Consider the following 9,417-nt stretch of genomic DNA (forward strand, 5'->3'; position numbering starts at 1 on the left):
CCAGCCCTGCCGGGAGACCACTTCAGTTGCTGCTGTTTAACCAGTTAAATGCAATTTTCAATTACTGCGGCATTTTTAAGTAGCGTGATTTACTTTTGCACCTGCTTTCACTTGCTCCCATCAACCCTTGTGATGTGATTGTGGGGGGGTTGATTGGTTGCTTGTCATGGAAGCCAAGGGTTGGCTGAACCCTATGGCTGCTGTTTAGTCCTCTTCTGAAGTCGTGCCTTGGACTGTATTATGTAGAAATCTGTATACTGCAATACAGTGGAAATGCGATGGATTACCTATATACTGCAATAGAAAAACTGTTCCAATAATTGCAAGTTCCCTAATGATACTAAAAAATAAACTTTTACATTTGAGTCATCTCCCTTTTCCTCTTTTAAAAATACAACAAAATAGCATATTTTTCTTATTTTGTCTACATCCAAAAAACTGCAATCTAACAAAATAGAAAATTAACCTATACATTAAATTGTAAAGGGAAAAACAAATGAAAACACCAAAATTGCAGTGTTTGGTTGACAACCTTCTAAAATGTAACTGCAAGAACAAAGTCCTTTTTTACCCCCAAATAGTATCAATAAAACGTCAACTTGCCATGCAAAAAAAAACTTGCACAGCTCTGTAGTATTTATTTATTATTAATAATAATAATAATAATAATAATAATAAAGTGGCTTTTTAACTTAAATTAAAATAAAGCTATAAGGGTTTGGTATTTCTGGGTAAATTTTACTGAACAGTGAATACCATACAAACAAAGCTCAAAAACCAGTGGTGGGATTTTTTTTTCTTCCTGGTTTCCAGTACATTATAGTATTGAATAGCTTCCTTTTATTTTACCATACAACTTGTCCCAGGTATGACTGATGGAGGAAGAGATCAAAATGGAAAATCCCTCATAATGACAAACCTGATCAGCTGTACACGCGGCTGGGCCAGCAGCCAGTGGTGTAACTTGATTTGTGCACCCCAGTGCAACGTCTCCAACAGAGCCCCATCCATTGCAGGTCTTTCATATTAAGCTTTCTCATATGTCGAGACCCTTTTGGGCCTCCTAGGTTCCGGGGCCCAGGTGCGATTACAGCCCTTGCACCTATTCCAATTACACACCTGCCAGCAGTATTAAAGTGGATGATTTATAATGTAGCCTTAGCTTCTATAACGTGCAGCCCTTGAGAAGGATTAGCCAATGTCCATGGATTAAATGCATTTTGTTGTGATGTTCACTGACCCTCATGAGATTTCTCTTGGATGTTCAATTTTAGGTTGTTCAGGCAATTCAACCCCGAAGCTTTGATTTCATGAGCCCAAGAATTGTTGGCAAAGATGGCAAGGTTATAATAGAAAATGATGCAGACGTGTCAGTGGAGGATCTGCTTTCTGAGGATGAAGATGAGGAAATGGATATCTCCATCCTGAGTGCAGAGGTAACTGTATTGCCTTATATAAGGCGAGTAATGGCCCTGTCTAAACTTCTGTCTCAGTAATGCCAGCAGATGGCACAAATTAGGCAGACCAGAGGGTGAAATGCTATTGATCTCCACTATTCCATGTCCAAGGTATAAGATGTCCATGAATTTCCATGGTGGAACTGTTCTTCTTGGATCTCTCTGGTTTCCATCAGTGCATGTATACAGGATATACAGTCAGGAGGCCACATCAAGCAGTTTTCTGTATCCTCTGTAATGCTATCTGTAGTTAACCCTTTTATTACTGTTAACAGGACCTCTTGAGAAAAATTGAAGAGCTGAAGGAGAAGTTGATGTCTGAAAGGCAAAGCAAACTGCTGCTGGAGATGCAGATAAGAAAAGAGATGGGGGAAGCCATGTTTCAGCAGATGGTGCAGCTTGATGAGACTTGGAGGTATCTCTCCCAGTAGTATCCAATAAAGCTACTTGCTTTGCAAATGTTACTTGCACTATCGACATGGGGAAAATGTTTACATCTCAGTGGTTAACTTTAATGATGCAATCTTCATTCCCTATCTGACCTTGATATGTCCTTTGCATCTCCTTCCTAGCTTTAAACTCCCAATACTATACTGCAAAATTAGAATGAAAAAATGCAATTTTTTTTTTCTACTAGAATGCTAAAATGTTCATTTTAGACTCCAAATTTTTATTTTTCATAATTAATACAAAGGACCGGCACTCCAAATCTTCTGAAATATTTTTGTAGTTTATTCCATCATAATCATAATATACAGGCGTAAATTACGCGTTTCGGCTAATAGTGAGCCTTGATAGATGTGAAAAAGGCTCACTATTAGCCGAAACGCGTAATTTACGCCTGTATATTATGATTATGATGGAATAAACTACAAAAATATTTCAGAAGATTTGGAGTGCCGGTCCTTTGTATTAATTATACTGTGGATGCCTTCCTTGGACACGTGCACCTTGAAGGATTGTGTGCCACCTGGAACTTCTGTTTCTTTATTTTTCATAAAGGATAATAGGAGAAAATGGACCTTATAAATTACGCATTTTCCCTTGAATGCCGAAATACCCAATCTACGTATAGTCAGAAACTACTGTTTGGGTGCCCTGCAAGATTTTTACAGGTGCTATTTGATGTTGACAGGAATAGTTTGCAGATGCCATGGCGGATCTAACTTCAAACTTTTCATATTCACAAGGGGTAAAAAAAAACAACAAAACCAATTGACAACCCCCCCACCCCACACACAATTTATTTATTTGTACCCAATGTCCAGTATCCTAGGCGGCTGTACAGTATTTTTAGGCACTTGGCAGGAATAAGACGTTAGGAACACTATTTGACTTCGGCGTGCGGCTTGTAGTGAAATAAATCTGCTCAAATTGAGTTACTTTCAGAGATTTATTTTATTTATTTTTTTTATTTTTTTTGCTAATCAGAGCTTTTAGGTTCTTTTTTTTGGGGGGGGTTGTACAATTATGGGCTACCAAATGCTTTCTTTGGGGGCAGAATGTAAAAACAAAAAGCAGCAGTTCAATAATTAATCACTACACCATAAGTGATGAGAGCTTTAGCCTTCAGGTCAATATGATTGTGAATTGTAACTATACCAAATTTATGATTTGTGGGTTTTGTTTTGCAATTTTTGTACACCACTTTAAAAAAAAAAGTCAGCACTATTTTCTGGGCACTGTACAACTTTTCTTTTTAATTTTTCTTTTCTTTTCTTTCTTTTCTTGCTTGCAATTTCAGAAATAGCTGACATATTTAATGAGACAATTCTGGTGTACATTTTCTTTTTGCTTTTTATGACTAGTGTTTTCGGTTTATCCTGTTTTTTTGCTTTTTGGTGAACCTTTTCACTTTTATTTTTATTTTTTTTTAACTTTGTCTTACTTTGCGACTGGTATATTTCACACTTTGAGCTCTGGTCTATTAACTTCAATGCTCATGCTTTACACTGAAAAATGACCTGTTAGACACTGCCATTTGCATGGTCTAACAGGCCACCATAGCTAGCAGAGCCCAAGGCCATTACTTAACAATGTATACCTCAGTTTTGTGTCTCGGGTGTGCCATTTGGTTTAATTAACTGTCTAGGTGCTGCTCAGTGGTTAAATGATCCCAATTGGTGCTAAAACTGATTGGAAATTAAAGCAAGGTGTCAGCTGTAAGGCTATGTGCGCTCTGCACCGCACCGAAAATGTGCGCTTCAGAGCGCAGCTGAAAAGCTGCGTTCTGAAGCCCATGGTGCCGGCAGATTCGTGCGCTCTGCATGCTGCCTCTCCCTATAGACAGCATGCAGAACGCACGAAAGAAGTGACATGTCACTTCTTAGAACGCAGCGATTCAGCAAGCAGCCGAATTGCTGCGTTCTAACATGCCACGTGCGCACGGCTCCTGCACAATCTCCATAGATTGTGCAGGGGACGCAGGACGCATGCAGTTACTCTGCGGTGCAGAACGCAGCGTAACTGCATGTAATACGCACACGTGCGCACATACCCTAATACACAACTGATACTAGATCAGCTACTGCCCGCAAGGGGGCATCGTATAATTATTCATTTGCTTCATAAAATGGCAACACTGAGGGGGGAAAAAAGCACATTTAATGACTGTGTAAAAAGTCAGATCGACAGTTAACGGGTTAAATGTAAAAAAATATATATTTTTTTTTTCCCATAAACCATTTAATAAGAATTCTAATTGACAAAACTCATCCAACAAAAAACAAGCCCTCCTACTGCTACATCAACTAACAAAATTACATTTTGTGCATTTTTACTGTTGGTGAATGAAAATTTAGTAACTAAGACCAATTAGGCCCGGTCATTTTAAATGATTTTATTTTGCAAGGTACAAAACAAAGGTGACTATGGTTCTTGAAGATATTGGGTTTAGATAATGAAAGATGAAAGCAGTCTTTAGATCCTACCCATACCCCCCCCCCCTCAGTTATAGTTAAGAGTTGTCCTAACATCTGACTCTCAACATATATTTTTTTTTCATGTGTTCCTAGCAAACGGTTTGAGGACTTCAGGGAAACTACAGAGGAGCAACTGGAGAACAGGCTGGAAATGTATACGAAAGCCATAAAAAACCATGCCTATCGACAAGCAATTGAGGAGCTTGAAGAGGATTATGTTCCACTAGAGGAATTTCAGGATGAACAAGAAAAAGTTGAGGTTGGTGTATGTGCCATGTATAGGTGGCTGTACGATGTCTGTGCCATTGAGCTAAATCTATAAACTGCTCTTGTATCGTGGAATTTATTCATGTGATCACCGGCAGCATCTGAGCTGCAATTTCAACAATCTTGGCATCTAAAAAGTTACGGGTCGGGGTGCTCCCTTGTCCAAGCAGCTGTCCCCAGTCCTCTAGTCTGGCATTGAATAATTTGTGCTTGTAGTCAGTCTTCACCCGGACTCCTCTGATTGGCAAAGTTGTATATTGAAAACCATAGTCTCATCTGTCTAATTTTTGTGGTGCCCACTTGTTTTTTCTCTTTAGATAACCTTTTTTACTGTCATGTCTGAAGCTTGGATAATTCCTTGTGGCCCTCTTTGCACCTTCTCCCCCATTACGGTCATGAACCATATGTTTTATACATTCAATTTAGAAATTCACTCAAGAACTTGGTACTGTTATATGTAGTTCTTGGCATGTGTGTGAAACGTGATACAAGCAAAGTAAACGCGAATAATAAAAGCATTACTGTAGAAAAATATATATTCTGGAATAAGTATTAGAGCATTTATTATCTTGAAGAGAAACAAGTTTTTTCTTAGGAATAAGTGTCTTACTGTTGGTATTTTATATGTACTCTAATACGATTATCTCTATAGGAGAGAGACCGAAGGATAGAAGAGCTGGAGATTGCGCTTGGTCTACAGAAGCAGTCAGGTGAAGGTGGCGCAGGTATGTAATATATTCTCAGCATACAAGGCTATGTAGATCTGTGTATCAGGGGCTCTACTGCCTAAAATGCTGAAAAGTAAAAATCCTATACTCTCAAATTGAAACTTAAGTGATTTGTATTTTGAATGCCCTGCTACAGGAATGAAGCAAAAAAAGAAAAACTGCACTTACAACTGTAGAGTTAGGCCCAGTGCCTACGCTGTGTAGTTTTGACGCGTATTTTCAGAAATCTGCACGTCCATTGTGAAGCCAGCAAAGTCTTTAATTCAGTAGTGCTGGGCTCATGTTGCTTATTTTTCCCTTGCGTATTTGGTGCAGAAAAAAAATCTGCACTAAATATGTGGCGCCCCTGGTCTTCAGGCACCACAGGTTATTACACAACTTTTAAGGGGTAATATCCATCCCGGGTTAGGAGGGGTTTAATTGCCGGTGCCTTCACAAAACACATACAACAGTATGGTGCTTTCCCACAGAGGGGTGGACTAGGGCAGACAGGGTGGTTAGCCATCACAAAGCATGGGACTTCCCCAGTCACTAGGACAGCCACTGGGGGCGGGCAACACTTAAGGGGGCTTTACACGCTACGATATCGTTAATGTTTTGTCGTCTGGGTCAAGTTGTTAGTGACTCACATCCGGCGTCATTAACGATATCGCAGCGTGTGACACTGACCAGCGACCTCAAAAATGGTGAAAATCGTTCACCATGGAGAGGTCGTCCCAAACTCAACAATCAGTAAGGGTTGTTTATCCAGGTGGTTCATCGCTCATGCGGCAGCACACATCGCTGTGTGTGACACCGCAGGAGCGAGGAACGTCTCCTTACCTGCCGCCGGCCCCAATGCGGAAGGAAGGAGGTGGGTGCGATGTTACGTCCTGCTCATCTCCGCCCCTCCGCTTTGATTGGCCGGCCGCTTAGTGACGTTGTGGTAACGTCGCTGTGATGCCGAACGTCCCTCCCCATTGAAGGAGGGATTGTTCGGCAGTCACAGCGACGCCGCCGACCAGGTAAGTATGTGTGACGCTGCCGTAGCGATAATGTTCGCTACGGCAGCGATCACAAACAATCGCATGCGCGACGGGGGCGGGTACTTACACGCTTGCTATCGCTACAAATTGCTAGCTATATCGCTACCGTGTAAAGCCCCCTTTAGGATAAGAAGTAGGCGAAACCATCACACTGCAGCAGACCATCCTGGGCACTTCTTGGGATAACATCTCGCATAGACAACAGGAGTTGAGCGTTCCTCTCTACTTGGGTCCGTGGCTTGGAGCTGGAGGCTCGGCACAGGATCTGGATAGCAACCAAGGCACACTTCATTAGAAAAACTTTCACGGGCACCGGCAGTGATCGCCGACCATCCGGGATCGGCTGAAGCCCATCGTGGCAGAGATCGGTACTCTGGGGCAGCACCTGAACTACCTGTGAATAAAAGACCTGGAACCGCAGCCCCTGCCTCTGCCTCTCATTTGCAATTGCCCAGCACTGTGGCACCAATAGAGACTACCAGCACCCCCATCCGTCCTCCATCATCCTCCCTGGGGTAACTTCGCTCCACCTGTGGGGAGAGACACCATCCCAGCTGCGACCCTCACAATCAGCCCCGGAGAGCAGCACCCGCAGCAGTGGCCCATCTCTGGTCGTGGATCACAGGTGGCGTCACTATCTAAAAAACTTTCCTCACCATCCCTACCACGTCCATCCTCCATCCTTCCTCCCGTCCACTGCGATCCCTCCCTCCTGTACGTCTCGGGGTCACAAAACCGGGCCAGGCCAGCCCGTGATAACGCAGAGTATCTGCACCCCCGACTCGGCGACATGTCGGGTGAAAACCCCTCGACCCCGGGATGTTCCAAATACGCAAGGTAAAAAATACTCAACGTGGGCAGAGCACTTCTGAATTCTCATAGACTTTGCTGGCTTCACAATGGACATGCAGATTTTGCTGCAGATTTCTGAAAATCTGCGTCAAAATACGTAGCGTGGGCACTGGGCCTAAGGGAGGTTGTCTTAGACAAACCTTTTTGTAGGGACTCTAACATGTGCAAGACTAACTAGGACTAGTGTACCCACTGTGAGGCTTAGTTCACACAACCATATTTTTTATATATAATATATATATATAATTTTTTTTTTTTTAACGATCCTGTGTAGGAAACGTCTTGTGGTGTGTTTTTGTTTTTTTTTTTTTTTTTTTTTTTTTATTCAGCTGCACAATTTTTAAAGGGTTTAAAATAAAATAAAATTAAATACGATAAAATTGGGGTTGGAAAAACACTTACAGGAAAAAAATGACAGCAGTTTTGTAAAGTGTGCAGATCCATACTATGCATATTATTAATAATAATGACCTTATTTGCGATGTGGTTAAATACTGTGTGCCTAGACCAGAATACCCCGAGCGGTGTAGTAATTTGGTTTTGTGCCTTCCCCTCTAGATTCTGCCTCTGGGGCCCTAGGTGCATTGACCAAGCGGTGTCAAGATAAAGAGAAGGTAATATCTGCTTACATAAGACCTATGAAGATGTGATTGTATGTCTATGTAGAATAATATATATATATACAGTTAGGTCCAGAAATATTTGGACAGTGACACAATTTTCGCGAGTTGGGCTCTGCATGCCACCACATTGGATTTGAAATGAAACCTCTACAACAGAATTCAAGTGCAGATTGTAACGTTTAATTTGAAGGTTTGAACAAAAATATCTGATAGAAATTGTAGGAATTGTACACATTTCTTTACAAGCACTCCACATTTTAGGAGGTCAAAAGTAATTGGACAAATAAACCAAACCCAAACAAAATATTTTTATTTTCAATATTTTGTTGCGAATCCTTTGGAGGCAATCACTGCCTTAAGTCTGGAACCCATGGACATCACCAAATGCTGGGTTTCCTCCTTCTTAATGCTTTGCCAGGCCTTTACAGCCGCAGCCTTCAGGTCTTGCTTGTTTATGGGTCTTTCCGTCTTAAGTCTGGATTTGAGCAAGTGAAATGCATGCTCAATTGGGTTAAGATCTGGTGATTGACTTGGCCATTGCAGAATGTTCCACTTTTTTGCACTCATGAACTCCTGGGTAGCTTTGGCTGTATGCTTGGGGTCATTGTCCATCTGTACTATGAAGCGCCGTCCGATCAACTTTGCGGCATTTGGCTGAATCTGGGCTGAAAGTATATCCCGGTACACTTCAGAATTCATCCGGCTACTCTTGTCTGCTGTTATGTCATCAATAAACACAAGTGACCCAGTGCCATTGAAAGCCATGCATGCCCATGCCATCACGTTGCCTCCACCATGTTTTACAGAGGATGTGGTGTGCCTTGGATCATGTGCCGTTCCCTTTCTTCAAACTTTTTTCTTCCCATCATTCTGGTACAGGTTGATCTTTGTCTCATCTGTCCATAGAATACTTTTCCAGAACTGAGCTGGCTTCATGAGGTGTTTTTCAGCAAATTTAACTCTGGCCTGTCTATTTTTGGAATTGATGAATGGTTTGCATCTAGATGTGAACCCTTTGTATTTACTTTCATGGAGTCTTCTCTTTACTGTTGACTTAGAGACAGATACACCTACTTCACTGAGAGTGTTCTGGACTTCAGTTGATGTTGTGAACGGGTTCTTCTTCACCAAAGAAAGTATGCGGCGATCATCCACCACTGTTGTCATCCATGGACGCCCAGGCCTTTTTGAGTTCCCAAGTTCACCAGTCAATTCCTTTTTTCTCAGAATGTACCCGACTGTTGATTTTGCTACTCCAGCATGTCTGCTATCGCTCTGATGGATTTTTTATTTTTTTTCAGCCTCAGGATGTTCTGCTTCACCTCAATTGAGAGTACCTTAGACCGCATGTTGTCTGGTCACAGCAACAGCTTCCAAATGCAAAACCACACACCTGTAATCAACCCCAGACCTTTTAACTACTTCATTGATTACAGGTTAACGAGGGAGATGCCTTCAGAGTTAAATGCAGCCCTTAGAGTCCCTTGTCCAATTACTTTTGGTCCCTTGAAAAAGAGGAGGCTATGCATTACAGAGCTATGATT

At 41.7% G+C, this 9,417-nt stretch overlaps 1 pseudogene; it reads left to right on the forward strand.

Annotated features, from left to right (window-relative positions):
* Positions 1-9,417, forward strand: part of LOC142244139 (kinesin-like protein KIF20A) — a 31,456-nt pseudogene that overhangs the window by 18,540 nt on the left and 3,499 nt on the right.

Source organism: Anomaloglossus baeobatrachus, chromosome 6 (genome assembly GCF_048569485.1).
Source record: "Anomaloglossus baeobatrachus isolate aAnoBae1 chromosome 6, aAnoBae1.hap1, whole genome shotgun sequence".
In the NCBI taxonomy this organism is placed as follows: Eukaryota; Metazoa; Chordata; class Amphibia; order Anura; family Aromobatidae; genus Anomaloglossus; species Anomaloglossus baeobatrachus.